Source organism: Oryctolagus cuniculus, chromosome 12, assembly GCF_964237555.1.
Source record: "Oryctolagus cuniculus chromosome 12, mOryCun1.1, whole genome shotgun sequence".
Lineage (NCBI taxonomy): Eukaryota > Metazoa > Chordata > Mammalia > Lagomorpha > Leporidae > Oryctolagus > Oryctolagus cuniculus.
Genome location: NC_091443.1, coordinates 8,000,019 through 8,023,369, shown reverse-complemented (window position 1 = coordinate 8,023,369; position 23,351 = coordinate 8,000,019). Strand labels below are relative to the sequence as shown.

General features: G+C 46.0%; 1 pseudogene; it reads left to right on the top strand.

Moving 5' to 3' along the window:
• Positions 1 to 19,533: 19,533 nt before the first annotated feature.
• LOC100347531 (peptidyl-prolyl cis-trans isomerase A pseudogene) lies at positions 19,534 to 22,309 on the top strand (annotated as a pseudogene).
• The last annotated feature ends 1,042 nt before the right edge of the window (positions 22,310 to 23,351 follow it).

Here is a 23,351-nt window from a genome sequence, read left to right as displayed (position 1 = left end):
GTTTTCTTAGGATACTTAAGTAGAGGGGACATTGACATCTCTGGAAAATGCCATGCGAATACCAGAGATCCAGTTCCAGGAGTGCTGGGGTCCCGAGTGTTGAGTGATCACCAGAGATCCGGTTCCAGGAGTGCTGGGGTCCAGGGTGTTGAGTGATCACCAGAGATCCAGTTCCAGGAGTGCTGGGGTCCAGGGTGTTGAGTGATCACCAGAGATCCAGTTCCAGGAGTGCTGGGGTCCTGGGTGTTGAGTGATCACCAGAGATCCGGTTCTAAGAGTGCTGTGGTCCAGGGTGTTGAAGCAAGTGAGCAGTTTGAATAAAAGTCTGCTATAAAACATTTAGAGGACAAAAAAAGCAATCTTTAAAACATAACATCTTATCCTGTGTCATGTGGGATATGCACTATCTAGGTGCAACTGTGCATTTGACTAATCGATGCTGTTACGGGCGTATTTGCATTAGTTAAGAATGTTCTGTTCAAATTTTCACGCTGGGGAGGTGGGGGTGTCTCCTTATGTTCAGAGATTTGCCATACATGGAGATTTGGACACATTTTGGGTTTTGTGTTTTTCTTGAGATGCTTATGCGGTCTTTAGAGAGGAAATGCAATTCAGAAGGGAAGCTGGGTGTGTTCATCTTCTAGACTCAGCAAAACAGAGGAAGAGACATTGTGCCAGTGCTTGCCAGTGCACAGCCGTCAGACATGGTGGTATACAGTATTGACAGTCGTCACTGAACTCCTGAGCATAGCTAAGGAGGGGGTGTGGTGGGAGGGAGAGGAGGAGGGAGGGAAATGTGGTTATCTTCTTAGAATTTTACCTATGAAATACATGGAATCTCTTCTCATATTAATACAAATTTTAAAAGAGATTATTAATTTTTATGATCGTGAAGATAATAGGTTAATTTTTATACTTGCAGAGTTGGTTTTCACAGTCACCTACTCGCTAACAGGTGTTTGTCATCCCAAATCAGGATGACTTATGGCATTGTGTGGTTATTTGCAAATCTGTGCAGAGTGGTAAAAACTCCAAGTCGTTCAATGCCCCTGTTCCCAAGTGAAGTTGGCAGAGGCAGAGCTGTCTTGGTGCAGCTCCCAACCTCTAAGCAAGTACCATTTTTGTGTTCTATGTAGTGCCACATTTCTTTTTTTTTTTACATTATTATGCTTTTTGTTAGTGACCTTTGTGCTTTTTTTTTTTTTTCAGGCAGAGTGGACAGTGAGAGAGAGAGAGAGAGAGAGAGAGAGACAGAGGGAAAGGTCTTCTTTTGCCATTGGTTAACCCTCCAATGGCCGCTGTGGCCAGCACACTGCACTGATCCGAAGCCAGGAGCCAGGTGCTTTCTCCTGGTCTCCCATGCGGGTGCAGGGCCCAAGGACCTGGGCCATCCTCCACTGCACTCCTGGGCCACATCAGAGAGCTGGCCTGGAAGAGGGGCAACCGGGAGTAGAACCCAGTGTGCTGGCGTCGCAGGCGGAGGATTAGCCTTTTGAGCTGTGGCGTGGGCCGACCTTTGCGCTTAAAATGACCCCCGAGGATACAGTGCTGCGCTGCATGCAACACTAACAGCATTTAGTGTTCTGAAGACATGCAGAGTGTGGTACAAAAACATGTGTTAGGTAAGCTTCCTGCATACAGGGGTCATCCTGCTGTTGGTCCTGAGTCCAGTGTTGACAGATCAACCGTGTAAGTTACGTAAGGTGTGTTAACAAGGTTATGTATTGATCCACTGATAAAACTGATGTGACCAGAAGCTTGTAGTACCTGATCTTTATTTTCCCATGGAGCTATGGTTTCATAGCCACTAATCCAATATTTGTAGTGATTGTATGGAATTCCACAAATAACAAGACTCACCTGGATGTGTGCACCATTCTGTATGGCAGCTTGAATTTTGCTTATCACTGTAACATAAGTCTTTCCCTGGGATCAAACACTGCTCGGGTTATTCCCTATCACTCAGTGCATGTGGTCATTCATTATACACAACCAGGGTTAACGGATTTGGGATTTTTACTTCAGGTCGAAGTCATGGAGAACTTAACAAGAAGAGCCAGCTTTCTTCATGTGAGGCCAAATAGCTTAGGTGTCCCAAGTGAATACAAGTGAATTTCCACTTTTTGTCCAGATGCTGATACTCAGCCTGCTTTGAGGTCATCTCTGTTTTGTGACTGGAATGATACCTTCCATCAATTATGTAAAGAACTCAGGGAAGGAACTCAGCTGCCCTCATACGCACTTCCCAGTATGTAGTGCACAGTAAACAAATTCCCCAGGGCCAGCTGCTTCTGTCCTCTCCAAACCCTAGAGCCTCTTTCTACTTCTTGCACCAATTGTTTCTGAAAATATAAAAATATTTGAACTTGACCTCAAATACGAGGGAAGCCTCAGGTCTGCCACACAAAAGCCTAGGTAGGGGCATGGCTGTCTTTGTTTTGACCCGTAAGCATGAATACACTGGGGCTGGTGGTGTGGTGTGGCAGGTTATGCTGCCATCCGCAATGCCAGCATCCCATATGGGTGCTGCCTCGAGTCTTGGCTGCTCTACATCCAACCCAGCTTCCTGCTGATCTGCCTGGGAAAGCAGTAGAAGATGGCCCAAATGTTTGGCTCCTAGCACCTGTGTGGGAGACTCAGAGCTTCAGTCTCCTGGACTCAGCCTGGCCCGGCCCTGGCTGTTTTAGCCACTGGGGAGTGAACCGGCAGATGGAAGATCTCCCTGTCTCCTTTTCTTTCTCTCTCTCTCTCCTTCTGCCTTTCAAATAAATAAATCTTAAGGGGGGGGGGTAGCACTGTGGCTCACTTGGTTGAACCTCCGCCTGCGGCACTGGCATCCCATATGGGTGCCGGGTTCTAGTCCCGGTTGCTCCTCTTCCAGTCCAGCTCTCTGCTGTGCCCGGGAAGGCAGTGGAGGATGGCCCAAGTCCTTGCACCTCATGGAAGACCAGGAGAAGTACCTGGCTCCTGGCTTTGGATAGGTGTAGCTGCAGCCGTAGCAGCCATTTGGGGAGTGAACCAAAGGAAGGAAGACCTTTCTCTCTGTCTCTCTCTCACTGTCTAACCCTGTCAAATAAAAAAAAAAAAAGAAAACATATTCCACTCTCTCAAATTATCTTGCCACCTTGGCAATATTGATGAGAGAAGCTTGGAGAAGGAGTAGATGTGTTTATCGGCGACTTCCCAGAGCCTTTACAGTGCTGTGTCATCCCCTAGAATCTCCAGCAGAGACTGGACCTGCAAGCACATCTCAAATCAGTTGACTCGCGGAGCCCTTGGAATTGGGGCCCCTCTTGCGCTTGGTGCTTGGTTTGCACACTTGGGTGCCCAAGGTGGGAGATGGCTTCTCGAGGACCTGGGGCTGGCTGGTGACTGCTTCTTCACCTAGGAGAAGAGAAAGTCACGTATCCCAGGTTTCCCTTTAGATGCTTGGTGTAGAGAAATGCAGTCCTCCCTGGGGTGCCCTGTTCTTCACCTAGCAAGCCTAGGACGTGGGGTTGCAGGCTCCAGGTTAAAGCTTGTGAGGTTAGAGACTTCTGGGGGCAGGTTTATGAGGGGGTAAGCTCTGCTTCTTGCATGAGGTTGGTCCTGAATCACAGTGCAATACTTTAGGGTCTGCCCTTCCAAACTTCCGGGGATTTAGAGACTCCCCTTCGGTGGGTGATGGGAGATGGGAGTGGCACTTGTCTCTGTACAGAGCCACTCTTTGATACAGCACAGTGGGGCTGCCCTTAGCTAGGAACACCCAGGGCAGGGCTTGCAAGCAGTGTCAGGCAGGGGCTGTGACTTCTGCCCAAGAAACGGGAGGCCTCATTCATGTAGGTCAGCCATCCGCAGGCTACAGAGCAAGGAAGTCTCGAGTCCGTGGCATTTCCAGGATTGCACCATCCACACCCTTAGGGCAGCAGACTCTGGTGCCCAGAACAGAGGTCCACACCAGCCCCTCATTCCACTGGCTGAGTCAGGAGTGGCCCCTCTGGGGACCCCAAGAGACTTCCCCTTGCTGGTGCACTGATACCGATGCACACAGATCCCTCAGTCAAGTGGGTTTGTGTCTTAGGTGGCATGAAGGGACTCCCCAAGCCTCTCCCACCCGCTCCCCCACTGCACACCCAGCAGCTTGAATCTGTGGGTTCTTGTGCCCCTAGACAGGGGGAGAAGCATGTTCACAGAGTTTGAGTGACGCTCGGCACTCTGCTGCGCCTGCTCCAAGCACCCATTTCCCTTGTCTTCTATTACGCTGCACGAGACGGTTGAGCTAACAGCTATCATCTCGTGCTTCCCCTGCAGTGTAGAAGGTGTTTGCTGCTGCATGCTCTACCTACAAATGATCTGGAGGCATTAAATCCACTTCAGAGGGTCTTGGCTGTAAAACAGAGCTTACCATAAATTGGACCAAAAATACAAGATAAAATTCGGCTCAATGGGAAGTCTGACCTGCTTGCCACCCCCATACTTCAAAGCATCCTCCATCCTTGAAGCCCACTGCTCTGCAGGCCCTAAATGCGTGTGGTGGGAATTCACTTTCCCCAACTAACACCCAGACCTGTTTATTCCTTCTCTGAAACACCCCACTAACACACTGTGCCACTGTGTATATTTGGGAGGTTGGACAAGCCTTTATATATTTTTCTTAAAGATTTATTTTATTTATTTTGAAAGGCAGAGTTACAGAGAGAGGTAGAGCCAGAGAGACAGAGAGAGGTCTTCCATCTTCTGGTTCACTCCCTAAATGGCTGCAAGAAATGGCCAGAGCTGAGCTGATCCAAAGCCAGGAGCCAGGAGCTTCTTCCAGGTCTCCCACACAGGTGCAGGAGCCCAAGCACTTGAGCCATCTTCTACTGCTTTCCCAGGCCATAGCAGAGAGCTGGATAGGAAGCAGAGCAGCTGGGACTCAAACCAGGCGCCCTATGGGATGCCAGCTCTGAAGGCCAGGGCTGTACTCCGCTGCACCAGAGCACTGGCCCTGGACAAGGCTTTAAAAGAAAGCCTTCATGTCAGTGACTATCCAGGGCTCTCCAGCGGGCTGTGGGTGAGCTCTTGATGTCCACTGGGTGGTGGACACAGCTCTACACTGGATGCCAGAAACTTTGAGTACGGGACTCAATCCTGCAACTTCCTGGCTTCTGTGCCTCATGTAACCCCTCTGTACCGGCAAGGTTTCCCAGCTTAAGGTGGATGCCGCAGCATTTTTCTGAGAATTAAAATATTATTCATGGAAAGGGAGCTGGCATGACACCCGTCCTGTAGGGAATAGTTAATGAGTGGCGTCTGCCTGCTTGTTTGAACTCCCTAGGCCTCGTTTTTTTTTTTCTGCTTGCATTTCCACTCTGCAAACCCCTCAGGGGCATTGTTAGAACACAGCGGACCTCCACCTGCACAGGTGATTTTAGGGGAGACCACACACTGCTGGTACTGTGCTTTTCTGAATCCCACCCAGGGCCTGGTGCTTTGTCCCCGAAGTCCCCGGTGTTGTGCCCGTGGAGACTGATTCTTTCCAGATTCCTTCAGGTGGCTGTTATAAGGAAAAAGGAGATGCCATGAAAGTCTGAAGTGCTGATTGGAGCAACAGTTCTGGACTGGGGGGGAAGGGGTGGGGCACCAGACCACAAGCAGGCTCTGGGCTCTCAGGCAGGGCCACAGGGGAGGCTCTGCAGGGGGAGGGAGGCCCGGCTTGACTGGTTAAAGTGAAACAGGAGCTGCATTTGGAAGAGTCCAGTGGGAAGTCCTGAGTGGGAGCTTGGTTGTCAGTGTCTGATTGGTTAAACGTAAGTTCGGTTTCACCATCTGTGTTAAGTTGGGTTTGATTGGCCTCCCAGTGATTGAGGATGTGCACTGGTGCACTGCTTAGTGACAGGGACGGGCTCTGAGAAAGAGATCCACAGGTGCTTTCTCCTTGTGGAAACATCACACCGCTCACGAAGAGAAACCCGGGTTTCTTGGACTCTTGATGCTGTCAAGACATTCCACAAACAGGAGCTGCTGAGCCTGCTGCCCGGGTTTCTCGGCACACTGTTTTGCAGTAAAATCTTTCTTTTAAAGTATATCTATATGGAATACACTCTGAAACTCTGATAAGGATATAGTATAGTAAATACATAAGCCAGTAACATAGCCACTCACGATCAAGTATTAGGCACTGTGTGTAACTGAACACGTTCTGCTTCTCAGAGAAGGTACCACTACAAACAAGTGAGAGGCACGTGTTGGCCATGTCCCCATGACAACACCAGGCATCAGGAATCGGCCAGCCTGGTTACAATCTTCTGCAACCACTAGTTGTATACTCCTGTTGGTCTGTTGTTACCAAAGCGGTTCAGTGAGACGCATGCATGCACATAGCATGGCTGAGGGGCTGTTGCCGGCGCAGCAGGAACACTGAGAGCCTTGTTCAGGACAAAGACCCCTCTGAGCCGTGGCTCCCACCCTCTCCTTGCTGAGTCAAAGGAGTCAAAGCAGGTGCAGAGTGATAAATCCTCAAGTGACGTGAGAAGTCGATGACCCCGATTTAGCTCTGGTTCTGTCTCCACGGCCAGAGAGCCTCATTCTTCTTTCTTTGGTTTTCAGAGACCTAGGCAGAAAGGGAGATGGGAAAGGGGGACAGGCCCCTGCTGTCCTCTGGATCTTACCCCGGAAGGTGTGGGCTGCGGAGTGACCGCACAGGGGCTCCTGGTGTCCCCGAGTCACATCACTCTTGGAGAGTTTGCTAAGACTCTGTCTTCACACCCCTTCCAGGCTGGAAATCCGGAGATGCCCCTGCTTTGGGCCTGGGTTTTCCTGATTTCAGATGCAGATATTCGTTTGTACCCAGAGTGCCTGTTGTTAGAATTAAATCTGAAAATGTGTGCGGGTGAAATTGAAAGACATTTTTGTAAACTCCGAGAGGCCCTGCATCCACTACTGATTCACCACCCTGGTTGTCATTGCCCTACGCAGGCGGCAAAGGGACCCTCGCCTTTCTGTTTTCCTGAGTGAACTCCAGGTGCTGCTCCCTCAGAGCCCATGCCTGCAGTCCCTCGGGGCTTGCCTGTATGGGGGTTCTCGTCGGCACAGTCTGATGGGTGAGGAACGGCAGCCAGAGGGCGAGCATCGGAATGGAAATCGTAATTATTTTTTATAGCAATGTCTTCTTGGGCGTCAAAGAAAGGGGTCTTTCCTCTTGCACACACACACGCCAGTTTGGGGGCTGTGGGAGGAAGTTTTCACTTGCAAATGCATGCGTTGAGCTGAGCAGAGGCAGTGCTCAGGCTGCCCAAGAGACACCTTCCTCCCTCTCTTCCAACACCAGGGAGCTGGGCCTCCAGAGAAGATGGACCCTCGTGTCTGTTCATCTCCCTTGAACACATCTCTGCTTCCGTGGAGTTTCCAGCGAGGAGGCGGGAGAGCTTGCGTGAGGCTGGAGTGTGATTTGGCTGTGGGTCCCTCTCCCCTGCCTGCTGCCTGTGGAGCCTCAGGACAAGCACCTGAATCTGACCCTCCTCATCCCCAGTGCTCTCAGGGTCAAGGCCAGTGCACAGTGGAGTCTCCAGTGCTTTGCAGTGCAGGCTACAAACCCAGGAGAAAAGTAATACAACCTCTGTGATTCCCAAAACAGAAATTCCTACCCTGATGCCTTATCCAACTCTGCGTTTTGGGGGATATCGTTTGCAAAATTGCACCAAGAATCTGGAATCCGTGAATAACACAGAGCTTCCTGCCACCCACATCTATAGAATTTCCATGTTTCAGGTCAAGGCAGTGCTTTTTCTGACTCCTTCCCCAGTTCCCCTTGGAAAACAAATGCCAGGAGGCAGCACAGAAGGCCCGCCTTTGCCTTGCCATGGTTCCTTCCTGTGTGGGCACGGGCTGGTTACCTGCTGGACTGGTGGGGGTGGGGGGGGCGGGGACAGGAAAGGCAAAAATACATGAACACCTCATCACCACTGGGTGAAGAATCACCGGGTGTACAGAAGGGGAGGTGTTCTTGCCCCTCCCCTCTGCCGGTAGGGGCTAAAGGAGGCGCCCCCGGCCTCTGCACCCTGATGCAGGCTCTGCACCTGCTTTGGCTCTCTGGAAGCCCTACAAGGGGAAAGCAACTTTGTGTTTCTGAAAGCCTCAGCATTTTTGGTTAATACAGGGTGTATTTTAAATGCATATTCCAAAGAAGTGTCATGATAATTTTCGGAAGAACTGTTGAGAAACACACTCCTGCAGCATTTCCTGTACTTCTGTTTGTGGTCAACCTAAAAATAGCCCAGAGGGTTTCACTAGACTACACACACACACACACACACACACACACACAAAACAAAAACCCTCTAGCTAGAGCAGACACAGACAGAACAGAAATTCAATGAGAAAAAATTGTCATGATCTCTCCAACGGCCAGAAGGGTCTCTCTAATTCTAGGAACACAGACAACTTTTAGACAACAACGATTCTGCTCTACCACTGAAATAGCTGTGGCCTTAGTCTTAGCCCCAACAGCAAAGGGTGGGTGGGGCTGAGACTGTTAACACGAGGGTGTGATGAGATACCCCAAGAAGCCCACCCATTAGTGTCACAAAAAGCATATACAGAACAGGGCAGTCCGCCTGTTGGTAACAGTTCCTGTGAGTGCTGGGATGTTAGAGTTATCTGATATAGATAGTTTAAGCAGCCCGATTTCAATGAGCAATCATGACCATATTTACATGAAAAAATAATGGAAAGCTTTGGCAAGAAGAGGAGCCAACTTGAAATTATAACATTGAAAACTGGCGGTCGCCGCGGCTCACTAGGCTAATCCTCCGCCTGTGGCGCTGGCACACCGGATTCTAGTCCTGGTCGGGGCGCCGGATTCTGTCCCGGTTGCGGTTGCCCCTCTTCCAGGCCAGCTCTCTGCTGTGGCCCGGGAGTGCAGAGGAGGATGGCCCAGGTGCTTGGGCCCTGCACCCCACGGGAGACCAGGATAAGCACCTGGCTCCTGCCGGATCAGCACGGCGGCCATTTGGAGGGTGAACCAACGGCAAAAAGGAAGACCTTTCTCTCTGTCTCTCTCTCTCTCTCACTATCCACTCTGCCTGTAAAGAAAAGAAAGAAAAGAAAACTACAATAACAGAAATAGAAATCTCAGTGGACGAGCTCAATAGCAGACTGGATGGGATGCAGGAGTCAGAGAACCGGACGATAGGACAATTGAAATGATCCAATCTGAACAATGGGAAAAAGGGGATTTAAAAAGGGAGCAGAGCATCTGAGACCTGTGGGATTAAAACAAAAGATTGGTATTCATGTTACAGAAGTCCAGAAATGAGTGAAGAAGAAGAAAAGTACTTTAATAAATAATGGCTGAGAACTCTACGAATTTGGCAAAAGAAATCAACCTACAGATCCAAAGGGCTAAAAAGCAAACATGGCCAGACTTCCCAATCCACACCAAGACACATAATAATTAATCATTTGAAAAGTAAAGGCAAAGGAAAATCTTGAATGATTCCAAAGAAAAACAATACTTTGCCTATAAAGGAAAAACAATGACAAAATGAACGGATTTCTCATCAGAAACCAGAGGTGTCAAAAAGAAGTGATGTGGTGTTTTTCAAGTGCTAAAAGGAAAGAATTGACAACCCATCATCCTACACACTCAGGTGAACCATGCTTCATGAATGTAGGGAAAGTAAAACATTCTCAGAAGAAAACCAAGAGAATTTCTCCCCAGAATATCTACTCTAAAAAATGGGGAAAATATATTCCCTAGCATGATGGAAGTGATGAAAGAAGGAAACTTGCAACATCAGGAAGAATGAATATACAGTAAGCTAAAATACAGAAAATACCATAAACTTTATTTTGAGTTTTCTAAAGTCTATACTTCCTTGGAATTGATAAAATGTGTTAAACCAGCCGGCGCTGCAGCGGCTTACTAAGCTAATCCTCTGCCTGCGGCACCGGCACCCCGGGTTCTAGACCCATCTGGGGCGCAGGATTCTGTCCCGGTTGCTCCTCTTCCTGTCCAGCTCTCTGCTGTGGCCCGGGAAGGCAGTGGAGGATGGCCCAAGTGCTTGGGCCCTGCACCCGCATGGGAGACCAGGAGGAAGCACCTGGCTCCTGGCTTCGGATCAGCACAGCATGCCAGTAGCAGTGTGCCAGCTGTAGCGGCTACTTAGGGGGTGAACCAATGGAAAAGGAAAACCTTTCTCTCTGTCTCTCTCTCTCTCACTGTCTAACACTGCCTGTCCAAAAAAAAAAAAAAAAATGTGTTAAACCATGTATGTATGCTATAACACCTAGAGCAATCATTTAAAAGGATAGACAGATATGAAAATATACTGTGTAGATAATTCAATGCTGAATTCTGAAAAAGAAATCAAGAAGTAACCCACAGAAATTCAGAAGTAAAAAAATAGAAAAAAAATGAAAAATAGAAACAACAAAGAGGACACACACACACATGAAACCAGCATATGTAAGCTCTAACTTCTCAATGAACATAGTAAAAACAAATGCTGTAAATATAAACTATAAGATGGAGATTGGAAGAATGGATTAGAAAACATAAGTTACATGCAAACTAAATTCACTTCAAATATATTAACATAGGTTGAAAGTAACAATATGGAAAAAGACATGTCATGCAAACCTATTCAAAGGAAAGAATATGTGACTATATTAGTATCAGATAAAGTAGGCTTCAGGGAAAATAAAATGACCAGAGACAGAGAAGAACTCTGTAGGATGGTAAAACAGTCCAAGTCACTAAGATGACACAGCAATTGTTAACGTATGTGCACCAAACAACAGAGCTGCAAAATTTGTGAAACAAAAATTGATGAAGATCTCAACACATCTTTTAAAAACCCCACAGCACATGTTCTAAGTTTGAACATATCATTGGCCATGAAACCTCAATCAATTTAAAAGGTTGAAACCACACAGAATGTTTTCCCTAACAACTGTGAAATGAAGCTAGAACTCAGTAACAGGAAAATATTCAAACAATTGAATCCTAAACAATACACTTCTACATAACCCATGGGGCAAAGAGAAGGTCTCAGGGGAAATAAAAATTACAATGAGTAAAAGAAAAATACATTTGATATAACATCAAAATTCATAGGACCCAGATAGAAGAGCTGAAAGTTTAAAGCACTAAATTGATAGCTTAGAAAAGAGGAAAAGTTTCAAATCATTAATCTAAGTTCTTACCTTAAGAACTTAGAAAAAGATCAACATAAATCCAAAGGAATCTTAAAGAAGAAGCATAATAGCAAATATAAAACTATATGCATAGAAATTAATAAAATTGAAAACAGAAAAGGAATACAAAAATTCAGTGAAAAAAATGATGGTTCCTTCAGAAATTAAAAAAAATTAAGACTTCATGTAACAGAAGTCCAGAATGATAAATATAAAAATAGAAGACATAATTTACTGAAGAGTTAAAATTGTATATGTGCAGGTGTAAAAAGTTAAGCTTAAGCTTACAGGTTTAAACCTTCCTGGTGCAGCTGTGAAAATAAGACAGAGTGAAGTAGCACCTTGACAGTAGGGACTCCATTTTGGAGCACTTGAGACTGCATTCTGGGAAAGCAACCCCCCCACCATGAGACTCTGGTCCGAAACTATGATCTCAAATAGTCGGACAATAGCAGTGCACTACATCACCCTTGGCAACACACAAAAACCCCCTAGCATGATTGCTCAAGCTTAAAAGTAGAAAGGTTACACCTGGGTTACCTGGGCTAATAATGAAGATGTGATTTGTCTATGTCTTAAGATCATAATTGCTGATTGTAAGACTTTAGCAACCGCTTAACAACCGTGTATTCTTTTCCCCTTCCCGGTTTTGCGGTTTTTGCCTTTATAAACCCTAACCTTTGGTTATTCGGGGCTGCTCTGCTCATGATGATCAGACAGCCCCAGCATGCTGGATAATCAATAAAACTTCCCCGTGCTGTTTGCATAAGAGACGTGTCTCTTGGTGACGTTTTTCGGGCAGTCGACTCTAACATTACCAATCTCAGAAATGAAATAGGGGATACTGGAGGACTAGCAGACATAAAAAAGATGAAAAGGAAATTCAAAAATTCTTCACTCACACACCTGTCAACTTAGAAGAAAGGGCCACATGTTCCTTCAAAAATATAAACTACAACTGGTCCAATGGTAAATCAATAATTTGAATCAAATTTTAAGTATTGAAAAATTGAATTTTTTTTTTGACAGGCAGAATGGACAGTGAAAGAGAGACAGAGAGAAAGGTCTTCCTTTTCTGTTGGTTCACCCCACAATGGCAGCTGCGGCTGGCGCACCACACTGATCTGAAGCCAGGAGCTTCTCCTGGTCTCCCATGCGGGTGCAGGGCCCAAGCACCTGGGCCATCCTCCACTGCACTCCCTGGCCACAGTAGAGAGCTGGACTGAAAGAGGAGCAACTGGGACAGAATCCAGCGCCCCGACGGGGACTAGAGCCTGCTGTGCCGGTGCCACAGGTGGAGGATTAGCCTATTGAGCTGTGGCACTGGCTCAAAAATTGAATTAATAATTCAACCCTTTCCCCTCAAAAAAACTTCTGACCCAGACAGCTTAACATTTACAGAAGGCTTGATTTTAATTATTTATAATCTCTCCTAGAAAATAGAAGAAAATAATGATATTTCCTAATACTTTTTATGAAGCTAGCATTGCCCTATACCAAAATCCCAATGTCAACCTTCCCTCAAATAAAGTACAACAAGGCAATGGCAAAACCAATAACACACACATACATGCACCAACCAAAAACCAAAAAAAAAAAAAATCAAATATACAGACTAATATCCTTTATGAATATAGGCACCCAAAGCCTTAAAATAATTAGTAGTATTAAATTAAACAATATTTCAACTGATTGCATATGTTTTAACTTTATATGCAGGTGTTAAGTAATTTCTCTTAAAATCTCAGCAAGAGAGGTAGATGTTGTGGCACAGTGATTAAGAAGCTTAAGTTCAAGTCTCCACTTGGCTTCCAATCCAGCTTCCTGCTAATATGCTCATTGGGAGGCAGCAGGTGATGGCTAAGTACTTGGGTCTCTGCCAACCATGTGGGAGATCTGGAATGACTTCTGGGCTCCTGAATTTGGTTTGGCGCAGTCCCAGTGGTCGCTGGTGTTTGCAGAGTGAACCAGTTTACTCCTTTTCTTTCTTTTTTTTTTTTTTTTAGATTTATTTGTTTATTTGAAAGTCAGAGTTAGAGAGAGGAGAAGCAGAGAGAGAGAGAGAGAGAGGTCTTCCATCCGACGATTTACTCCCCAGATGGCCGCAACAGCCAGAACTGCGCCGATCTGAAGCCAGGAGCCAGGAGCTTCTTCCAGGTCTCCCACGTGGGTACAAGGGCCCAAGGACTTGGGCCATCTTCTACTGCTTTCCCAGGTCATAGCAGAGAGCTGGTTCGAAAGAGGAACAGCCGGGACTAGAACCAGCACCCATATGGGATGCCAGTGCTTCAGGCCAGGGCATTAACCCACTGCGCCACAGCGCCGGCCCTGTTACTCTCCCTTTCAAATAAATAGGAATAAATAAATAAAACTATTTTTAAAATCTCAGAAAGAATGTTTGAAGCTCTTGATAATATTATTCTAAGATTTATAAAAAAGGAGAGATAGAATAATAAAGGTAAATTTGAAAAATAATGAAGTGGGAAGAATAAGTCTACTTGATTTCAAGACATGATATAGCTTCAGTAATCAAGGATTTTTGATGCTGGTGGTAGGATAGACAGATATTTAGATATATACAACAGAATAGAGAAATACAAGCTAGCTCCCCAACAAATATATCCAAATGGTTTTTTAGAAAATTTATTTGTGGGGCCGGCACTGTGGCGCAGCGGGTTATCACTTTGGCCTGAAGAGCCAGCATCCCATATGGGTGCCGGTTCTAGTCCCGGCTGCTCCTCTTCCAATCCAGCTTTCTTCTATGTCCTGGGAAAGCAATAGATGATGGCCCAAGTCCTTGGGCCCTTGCACCCACGTGGGAGACCCTGAAGAAGCTCCTGGCTCCTGGCTTCGGATCAGCACAGCTCCAGCCATGGCGGCCATCTGGGTAGTGAACCAGCAGATGGAAGACCTCTCTCTCTGTCTCTACCTCTCTCAGTAACTCTGTCTTTCAAATAAATAAAATAAATCTTTTAAAAATTATTTGTTTATTTGAAATGCAGAGTAACAATGAGAGAGAGAGAGTGGAGGAGGAGAAGAGAGAGAGAGAGAGAGAGAGAATGAGTGAGAATGTCTTGCATCTGTTGGTTCATGTCTCAAATGTCCCCTAATACCTGAAGTTGGGCCAGGACAAAGCCAGGAACCAGAAACCCCATCTGGGCTCCCACATGGTTGGCAGGATTCTAAGTCCGTGGACCATCATCTGCTACTTCCCAAATGCCTGAGCAAGAAGTGGGATTAGAAGCAGAGGTGGAACTCCATCCCAGGCTCTCTGAGATTCAGGCATCCTAAGCAGTGGCTTAACCCACTGCACCACAATGCCTGCTCCCCCTGCCCCCAAATGATTTTTTAGAAAGGGACTAAGGCAATTTAACAAATAGTGCTGGGGACATTTCATATCCATAGGAAATAAAACAAATAGAATTTAAACCTGAGTCTCACCTTCATCCAAAAATTAACTCAAAATGAATCTCAGACTTAAAGTTAAAAGGTAAAAGTATCACTTTCTTGCTAAAAAATGGAATAAAAATCATTGCAATCTAGGACTAGGCCAAGGTTCTCAGACTTGACACCAAAACCATAGTCAATGAATGAAAAAATTAATAAATTGAGCTTCATTAAAATTTTCAGCTTTTGCATTGTAAAAGGTCCCGTCACAAGGATGCAAAGAAAAGTCACAGACTGGGAGACAGTATTTACTATACATCTCTCCAGCAAGTGACTCAATTCCAGAATATAGAAAGAATTCTTAAAACTCACAGAAAAACTATTTCATTGGAACAGGGATGAAGGAATGAAGGGCTACCTCCCCAAAGAAGAAATACAGATGGCAAATCAGAATATGAAAAGGTGCCCAATCATTAATCATTAGAGAAATGCAAATCAAAACTGCAAGGAGAATTGCATTACTGTTTGAACGCCTGAAGTGAAAAACAGTGACATCAAGTGTTGGAGAAAATATGAAGAAACTGGACTTTTCTATCACTGCAAACTCAAACAAAATGAGCACATTTTTGGAGATTTTTATTTATTTATTTGAGAGGCAGAGCTACAGACAGAGAGGGAGAGACAGAGAAGGAGGTCTTCCATCTGCTGGTTCACTCCCCAAATGGCCACGATAGCTGGAGCTGGGCCAGGCTGAAGCCAGGAGCTTCTTCCAGGTCTCCCACATGGGTGCAGGGGCACAAAGACTTGAGCCATCTTCTGCTGCTTTCCCAGGCACATTAGCAGGGATCTGGATCAATAGTGGAGCAGCCAGGACTTGAACTGGTGCCCATAGGATGCTAGCACCAGAGGCAGAGGCTTAACCTACTATGCCATAACACAGGCCCTGAGCAATTTCTTATAAAGCTAAATATGCAATTGTCATGTGGCTGAGCAACTGCATGGCTAGTCATTTGTCTCAAAGAAATGAGGACTTGCACATGCATGTTTAGATATGTTGTATTCATAGTAGCCTTAAATTGGAAACAGCTCTGATGACTTTCAATGGATGAATAGTTAAACAAATTGGGATAAATCCATGACATGAAATACTAGCCAGCAAAAAAAAGAACAAACTATTAATACATACAACAACCTGAATGAATCTCCTAAGAATGATTTTTTTTTTTTTTTTGACAGGCAGAGTGGATAGTGAGAGAGAGAGACAGAGAGAAAGGTCTTCCTTTGCCGTTTGTTCACCCTCCAATGGCCGCCGCGGCAGGCGCGTTGCGGCTGGCGCACCGCACTGATCCAATGGCAGGGGCCAGGTACTTATCCTGGTCTCCCATGGGGTGCAGGGCCCAAGCACTTGGGCCATCCTCCACTGCACTCCCTGGCCACAGCAGAGAGCTGGCCTGGAAGAGGGGCAACCGGGACAGAATCCAGTGCCCCGACCGGGACTAGAACCCGGTGTGCCAGTGCTGCAAGGCGGAGGATTAGCCGAGTGAGCCGCGGCGCCAGCTAAGAATTATGTTGAGTGAAAACAGCAAATCCTGAAAGTTTATATAGTATATGACTCCATTTATATTCACTCTTACATGAAATTATAGAACTGAAGAATAGCTTAGCGGTTCAGAGGGTTGGGGTTGCGAGAAAGTGAGTGCGGTTATAAAAGGGCAGTAAGAGAGCTGGGGATGGATTGCTCCCTGTCTTAACTGGATCACCATCAGTACTCGTGAGGTTGCACTAGTGTTACAAGGTGTTAGCAATGGGAGAAATGGTATGTATGGCACAAGGTCTCTCTTTATGTAAATCTACATCTCAAAGAGCTGAACTGAAAACTTAAAGAGAAAGAAAGAGAATCATCACTGTTCACAGAACCCGTGGCCTCTGAAGATGTGCTTGGCTTGATAGAAAGGTGCCTGGAGGTCCACTGTAAATACCCCCACCTCTGCAACCTCGCCTGGCACCGTCTCTCCCTCCTCCCTGCCGACCTCTCCCCTGCACTAGCACTGGGCTCTTTCTATCCCTGTGGTCACCAGGTTTCCCCTGCCACTTCCTCAGGGACGCCCACCCTGCCAGGTAAAATGCCCTTCTCAGGGCATCCTGTGTTTTCTTGCATGGCACCAGTCATGCCTCGCACATGTGCTTCTGGTTTGATGCTGAAGCACCTTGTCCCTTACTGGTCTGTGAACTTACTGTGTGCGTGGACCAGGGCTGCCGTGACTCGCCAGCGAACCTCCAGCATCTCGGATGGTGCTGCGCACAGGAAGCACTCCCCACACTTGCGGGCTGAACGGAGCATGCAGGGGACGGTTGCTCACCTTTCCCTTCCTGGGCTAGCAAGATACTCAGCAGTGTCCCAAACCCAGACTGACCACTGCTTCCTGCTCTGTGTGGCAACAAGAAGTGCACATTGGGTGGGTGTTGTGGCGCTGCTGGTGAAGCCACATCTTGGGATGGAATTCCTGGAGCCCAGTCCTGCCTCTGCTTCTGGTCTTGCTTCCTGCTGGAGTGCCCGGCGCCGCAGGTGATGCCTGAGGACTCGGGTTCCTGTGGCCCACATGGGAGCCCTGAATGGAGTTCTGGGTCCCTGGCTTTGACATGGCCCAGCCCCAGCAGTTGCAGGCATTTGGAGATTGAACCAGTTCATGGAAGATCTTCCCCTCTCTCGCTCTCTGTCACTCTTTCAAACAAACAATCAAATAAATCTTTTTAAAAAGAAGGGCACATTGCAGCCTTGAACTTTCCACACTCACAGGCATTCAGACAAGTGTCATCCTGGCGTGAGCATCTGAGAGTTTGAGAGGTATGGTGGGGGAGGTGAGAGCAGCGAGCAGGTCTGACATGTGGGCAAGCCAGCCTCCACTCAGGACGGGGTCTTTCCCGCCCAGAGCTGCTCAGCTCAGGGACTCTCTAGAGTGTGTGAGGTGACGGGTCCCAGCTGTGCACGAATCTGATCACTGCCCTGTAAGTCTTGGTGCAGCAGGAGAGCAACCGCTCCCCAGCGACCAGGGTCATGACTGACCACAACATCTAGTTAATGCGTGGTCAACAGCTCAGCCTACCTTGCCATCTCTGGGCGGTCGTCACCCTGTGGGCTGCATGCCTGCTGTGGGGAGCCTGTGTTACCACCGTTCCTGACTCTTCAGCACCTGGCCTTGACCATCCTGGCTGATTCCTGCCTGCCCAAAGAAGGGGCGGGGGGTCTCTCTACCCAGGATGAAGGAGGCGCTCAGTAAGCGTCAGTTACCTAAAGGACTCAGAGTAACTTTCACCACCTCTTCAGGGGACTCTTTCAGTGCTTGTCGGGATCCTAACACTCACTGGCTCTGCCACTCCCTCTACCTTTCCTTGCCACCCAAGCCTCCTACAGTATTGCCCATGACTTCTAAGCTGAAGACAGCCTGACCAGGATGAAAAAGTTCAGTCACTTTGGAAGCTGAAGCTTGACCCTCTGAAGTAGGCAAGATTTTCGCTGGAGGAATATTTGGGTAAAAATGGACATTTCTCGGGGCTGGCGCTGTGATGCAGCAGGTTAACGCCCTGGCCTGCAATGCCGGCATCCCATATGGGCACCAGCTAGAGACCCAGCTGCTCTACTTCTGATCCAGCTCTCTGCTATGGCCTGGGAAAGCAGCAGAAGATGGCCCAAGTCCTTGGACCCCTGCACCCACGCAGGAGATCCGGAGGAAGCTCCTGGCTCCTGGTTTCGGATTGGCTCAGCTCTGGCCACTGCGGCCAATTGGGGAATGAACCAGCAGATGGAAGATTTCTCTCTCTCTCTCTCTCTCTCTCTCTCTCTCTGCCTCTCCTCTCTCTGTGTAACTCTGACTTTCAAATAAATAAATAAATCTTCTTAAAAAATGGACATTTCTCAAACCCTGACTCTGTGTTGGGTCCTGTGCTTCACCAACAGTGTCTAGTCCCTTCCATTATCAGAGAGAGGGAAACTTTGGTTCACAAGGACGGGCTCTGGTCCTCCAGGCCACCCAGCGAGACAGCAGGGACCAAGGATCTAAGCTCACATCTACCTAATTCCTAAGCTTCTTTCTACAAGGGCTGAGACAGCTCAGAATTTTTTTGACAATAATTTTAGCTTTAGGAGAGAGGCAAGACACTGTTTTCTGACCTTTCCAATTATCTGACAAGCCCAGTGTTAATCGGCCGAGTCAGACTTGATGACCTCGGGATGGCCTAAGCCCCAAACCATCTTCTGATGAAATGATAAAATGAGACTGCCGGGCTAATTAACAAGTCTACAAACATTATATGAGTCCCACTGATGCCTTTGCTCCTGGCCCATCCCACACCTTTTGCAGATAAGAAAGCAACTAATTTGCAAAACTCTTGCCTCTGTGAAGCAGCTCCGAGAGTCACTGACATATATGATTAGCATAAAATTAATTCCTGTTGGGGCAGCGCTATTACCACTCCTAATGAGGTTTGGGGAGTGATCAGTGCTGGGTCGGAAGCAGGGTGAATGCTTCTGTCTCTAGATGAAATGTGTGTGGGATGCGATTTTCAAAAGAAAGGTTTCTGTTAGGATCACATCTGTAGTCCACTTGGGCAGCTCTGAGAAAATGCTCGAAGCAGAACAGCATAGCCGATAGAAAGGTGTTTCTCACCATCCTGGAGACCCAGAAATCCGAACACAGAGGTGGAGTCGGCTGGCGGATCGCAGATGCCATCTTCTGTCCGCACCTGGTGGTGGGGTGAGGTGGCTCTCTGCGGGGTCTTCTCCAAGAACACAGACCCCATTCCTGGTGGCTCCTCCCTCAGGACCCAAGCCCTGCCCCTGCAGGTGAGGACTCCCAGGTGTGAGTTTAGGGGCACAGTGAGGCCCTGGCAGGCACCTCGTGTGAGGCAGGCTTTCCTCAGTGCTTTGAGGCTGGAATCGTGGTTGACAGTGGAAACGGGTCTCTCTGGTGTATTTCCATGTGTATACCCATGATGAAGGAGGCGCTCAGTAAGCGTCACCTACCTAAAGGACTCAGAGTAACTTTCATCACCTGTTCAGGGGACTCTTTCTGTGCTTGTCTGAATCCTAACACTCACTGGCTTTTTTTTCTTTTCATGGAAAACTACGTAGGAGAATTATGACAACTTTAACCTCTTAAACTGAAAATCCCTTAAATGAGCTAAATTTTTGCCATTCACTTCCTTAGTGATGTCAAATGGAAAAGAAATAAAAATAGGCTACCAGACTCAACATGCAGGAATCATGTGTTCACAAAGTACCCGTAAGTCTTTTTCCTACAGAGTTAACTGAATTATGTATTTTTCTATGTATATAGCTTTTTTATTTACCTAAATTATACATTTTTTCTATGTATATAGTTTTATTATTTACTAAAAACCACATATTTCAGTGTGCATTTTGTTTTTCCCACTTATAATAATTAAATGTTTTTTCTCACTAAAGGTCCTTTATAAACATAATTTTAACATTTTCACTGTATTATATCAATGTGTCATTATTTATTTAACCATTTCCTAAATATTATACTTTATACTTATTTCTAATTTTTCACTATGATAATTTATGTTGTAATTCTTATATTTGTGGAGGCCACACAATCTGCATTTTAATGTATTTGCATTTTATTTTTTAAAAGTAGAATTACTTGGTTAAATTAGGTCTGGATAAATTTTAGGACCTGAACAAAAATTGCTGAATGGATTTTCTGAATATAACTGCCAGCCTAGCATTCTATCCAGGAAAACATTCTTAAAAACTAAAGGAAAAATAGCATTTCCAGACAACTCGACAGGGAAACAGCTGCTGCCTTCAGGCACTCACTGAAGGGAAAGCTGAAGTATTTCATAAGGAGAAGAGGGAGGAGGAGGAGGAGCCATTTCACATAGAAACACAGAATAAACAAAGATGGAAAACAAAAATATGTGTGTAATCTAAATGAGTACACACCACATAGAACAATAATGTTTTGAAATTCATGCAGAATAAATGCATAAAACAACATACAAAGGTGGAAGCCTGGTAATACGATTAAAAATTGTGTGAAGTTGTTTGATCTCCTTGGGAAGTGATCCAAGTACCACTTTTTATTAGATTCACACACTTCAGGGCCGGCGTTGTGACATAACCAGTTAAGCTACTGCTTACAATGCTGGTATCCCATAAGGGCACTGGTTTGAGTCCTCGATACTCCACTTCGTATCTGCCTCCCTGCTAATGTGCCTGGGAAAGCATTGGAAGATGATCCAAGTGCTTGGGCCCCTATACCCACATGGGAGACTGGAAGAAGTTCCTGGCTCCTGGCTTTGGCTTGGTCCAGCTCCGGCGTTGTGGCAATTTTGGGGGGTGAACCAGCGGATGGAAGATCTCTTGCTCTCTCTCTCTCTCTGTCTCTCCCTCTCTCTAACTCTGCCTTTCAAATAAATAAAATATTTTTTAAAAAAGAATCGCATACCTTAAGGATGTTTTTATAATCACTATGCTATTTTGCATTAGAAGAAAACAAAAGAAATTATAACCAATGGAGAAAGAACTATAGAATTTTCAAACGCTTAATTAGTTTAAAAAGTTGCAAGAAAGGAATGTAGAACAGGTGTTACAAGTAATAGTAAATAAAACCCAATCAACAGTTATGTAAGTGGAAGTGGTTTAACTACTTCAATTAAAGGAGAAAGCCTCCCAAAATAAGTAAAACAGTCAGATGAAATGCTTTACAAAGGAATTGAAATTGTAAACACGAATAAAAAGCTGCCAGTGTGATAGACAGATAGACTCCATGTCAAGAGGTGTTTCTGGAAATAAAGAGGGGGATTCCACAATGACAAAAGACTGTAGGGTGGGTATTTGGCACAAAAATTAAGGCATCACTGGGAATACTGCGGCTCTTATTAGAGTGCCGAGGTTCGATTCTCGGTTCTGCTCCCAGAGTCAGACTTGCAGGCAGTGGTGATGGCTCAGGTAGTTGTGTTCCTGCCACCCATGCGAGGAGCCTCGATCGTGCTCCTGACTCCCAGATATCTGGGCAGTGAATCAGCAGATGTGAAGTCTCTGTGTCTTCTGCTGTTTCTTTTTCTGTCTCTGACTCTCAAATAAATGAGCAAGCAAAAAACTGTAAACTCATAATTCCTCTTTCACACTATTAAAAAGAAATAGATTAGCCACTGTAAAGATTTAACACTCTCAGTTTGCACTGAGAGTGTAGCATCAAAATACAAAAAGGGCTTTGCAGGTGCTGTTGCTACACAGAGCTGCCTGCTGCCAGGCGTGGTCAACCCCACCGTGTTCTTTGACATCACCAGTGATGGTGAGCTTTGGGTCGCCCCTCCTTCGAGCTTCTGGCAGACAAAGTCCCGAAGACGGTACACAGCTTCCATGCTCTGAGCACTGGAGAGAATAGTGTTGGTTGTAAGGGCTCCTGCTTTCATTCGATTGTTCCAGGGTTTATGTGCCAGGGCGGTGACTTCTCACACTATGATGGCACTGGTAAGTCCATGTGTGGAGAGAAGTTCAATGATGAGAACCTCATCCTGAAGCATCCAGGTCCTGACGTCTTGTCCATGGCAAATACTGGACCCAGCATCGTGGGCCCCAGTTTTTCATCTGTACTGCCACGACTGAATGGGGGGACAGCAAGCAGGTGATCTTTGGCAGAGTGAAAGTTGGCCTGAGTGTTGTGGAAGCATGGAGCACTTTGGGGCTGAGAATGCCAAGACCGGCAACAGTGCCACTGCCACCTGCGGACAACTCTAACACATCTGACTTCTGTGTTGTCCTAACACCAGACTATTCCTTCTTTGCCCCGGAGAGCACCCCTCCCTCCCATCAGCTTTCAATATCCCATAATCTGAGTGCTCTCACTGCAGTTCTTTGGGTTCCATGTTTTCTTCATTCTCCAAGTCTAACTCTAGTGCAGAGTTGAAGTTACTATTATGAAACAAAAACTAAGTAACAAAAATACTAAGGCAAAAATGGGAGATTTAAAAGAAGAAATCGACAAATTCACAGCCAGGTTGGATAATGTTCACATCTCCTCAGCAGCTGATACGACAAGTAGACAAAAACAAATAATTTAATGTATACAGTGTGATTTAATCACTGCACAACTAACTTCACAATTGACATTATTATTATTAGAAGATGGAACATTTAGCAAAATTGACCAGATGTTGGGTCAAAAATCTTAACAAAATCCCATCTATTAAAATTATAGAATGAAATAGAGCTAGAAGTCAATAATGAAAGTTTACTAGAAAACCATCAAATGCTTATAAATTAAACAATATACATCAAATTCATGAACAATGATGAAATCATAGTGAAAATAGTAAAATATATTCTTTATGTGAGAATGAAAACATACTACTTTAAAATATGTGGTGAACCTTGCCGTGGTTGAAAGGTTAAGTTCAGGGGTGTGCATCTGGCCTTGTGGTTGAGACGCCAGCCAGGATGCGTGGTCCTGTAACAGAGTGTCTGACTGTGGTACCTGGCTCCAATCCCCCTTCCCGCTTTCTGCTGAGGCAGACCCTTGGGCACAGTAGGTGAGGGCTCCGGCAGCTGGGTCCCTGCCACCCACTGGGAAGCCTGGATTAAGTTTTCAGCTGCCAGTTTTGGCCCTGGCTCAGTCCCAGGTATTGTAGTCATTTGGGGAGTGAACCAGGGGATGGGAATTTAATATATTTAAAAAGTGTATTTTAATATGTCAGAAAAGAAATTAGGGGAAAATTATCTAATGGTTTTCATGATTTTACGCATAACAAAGAGTTTAAAAATAAAGCGGGAAAGTGGTTGC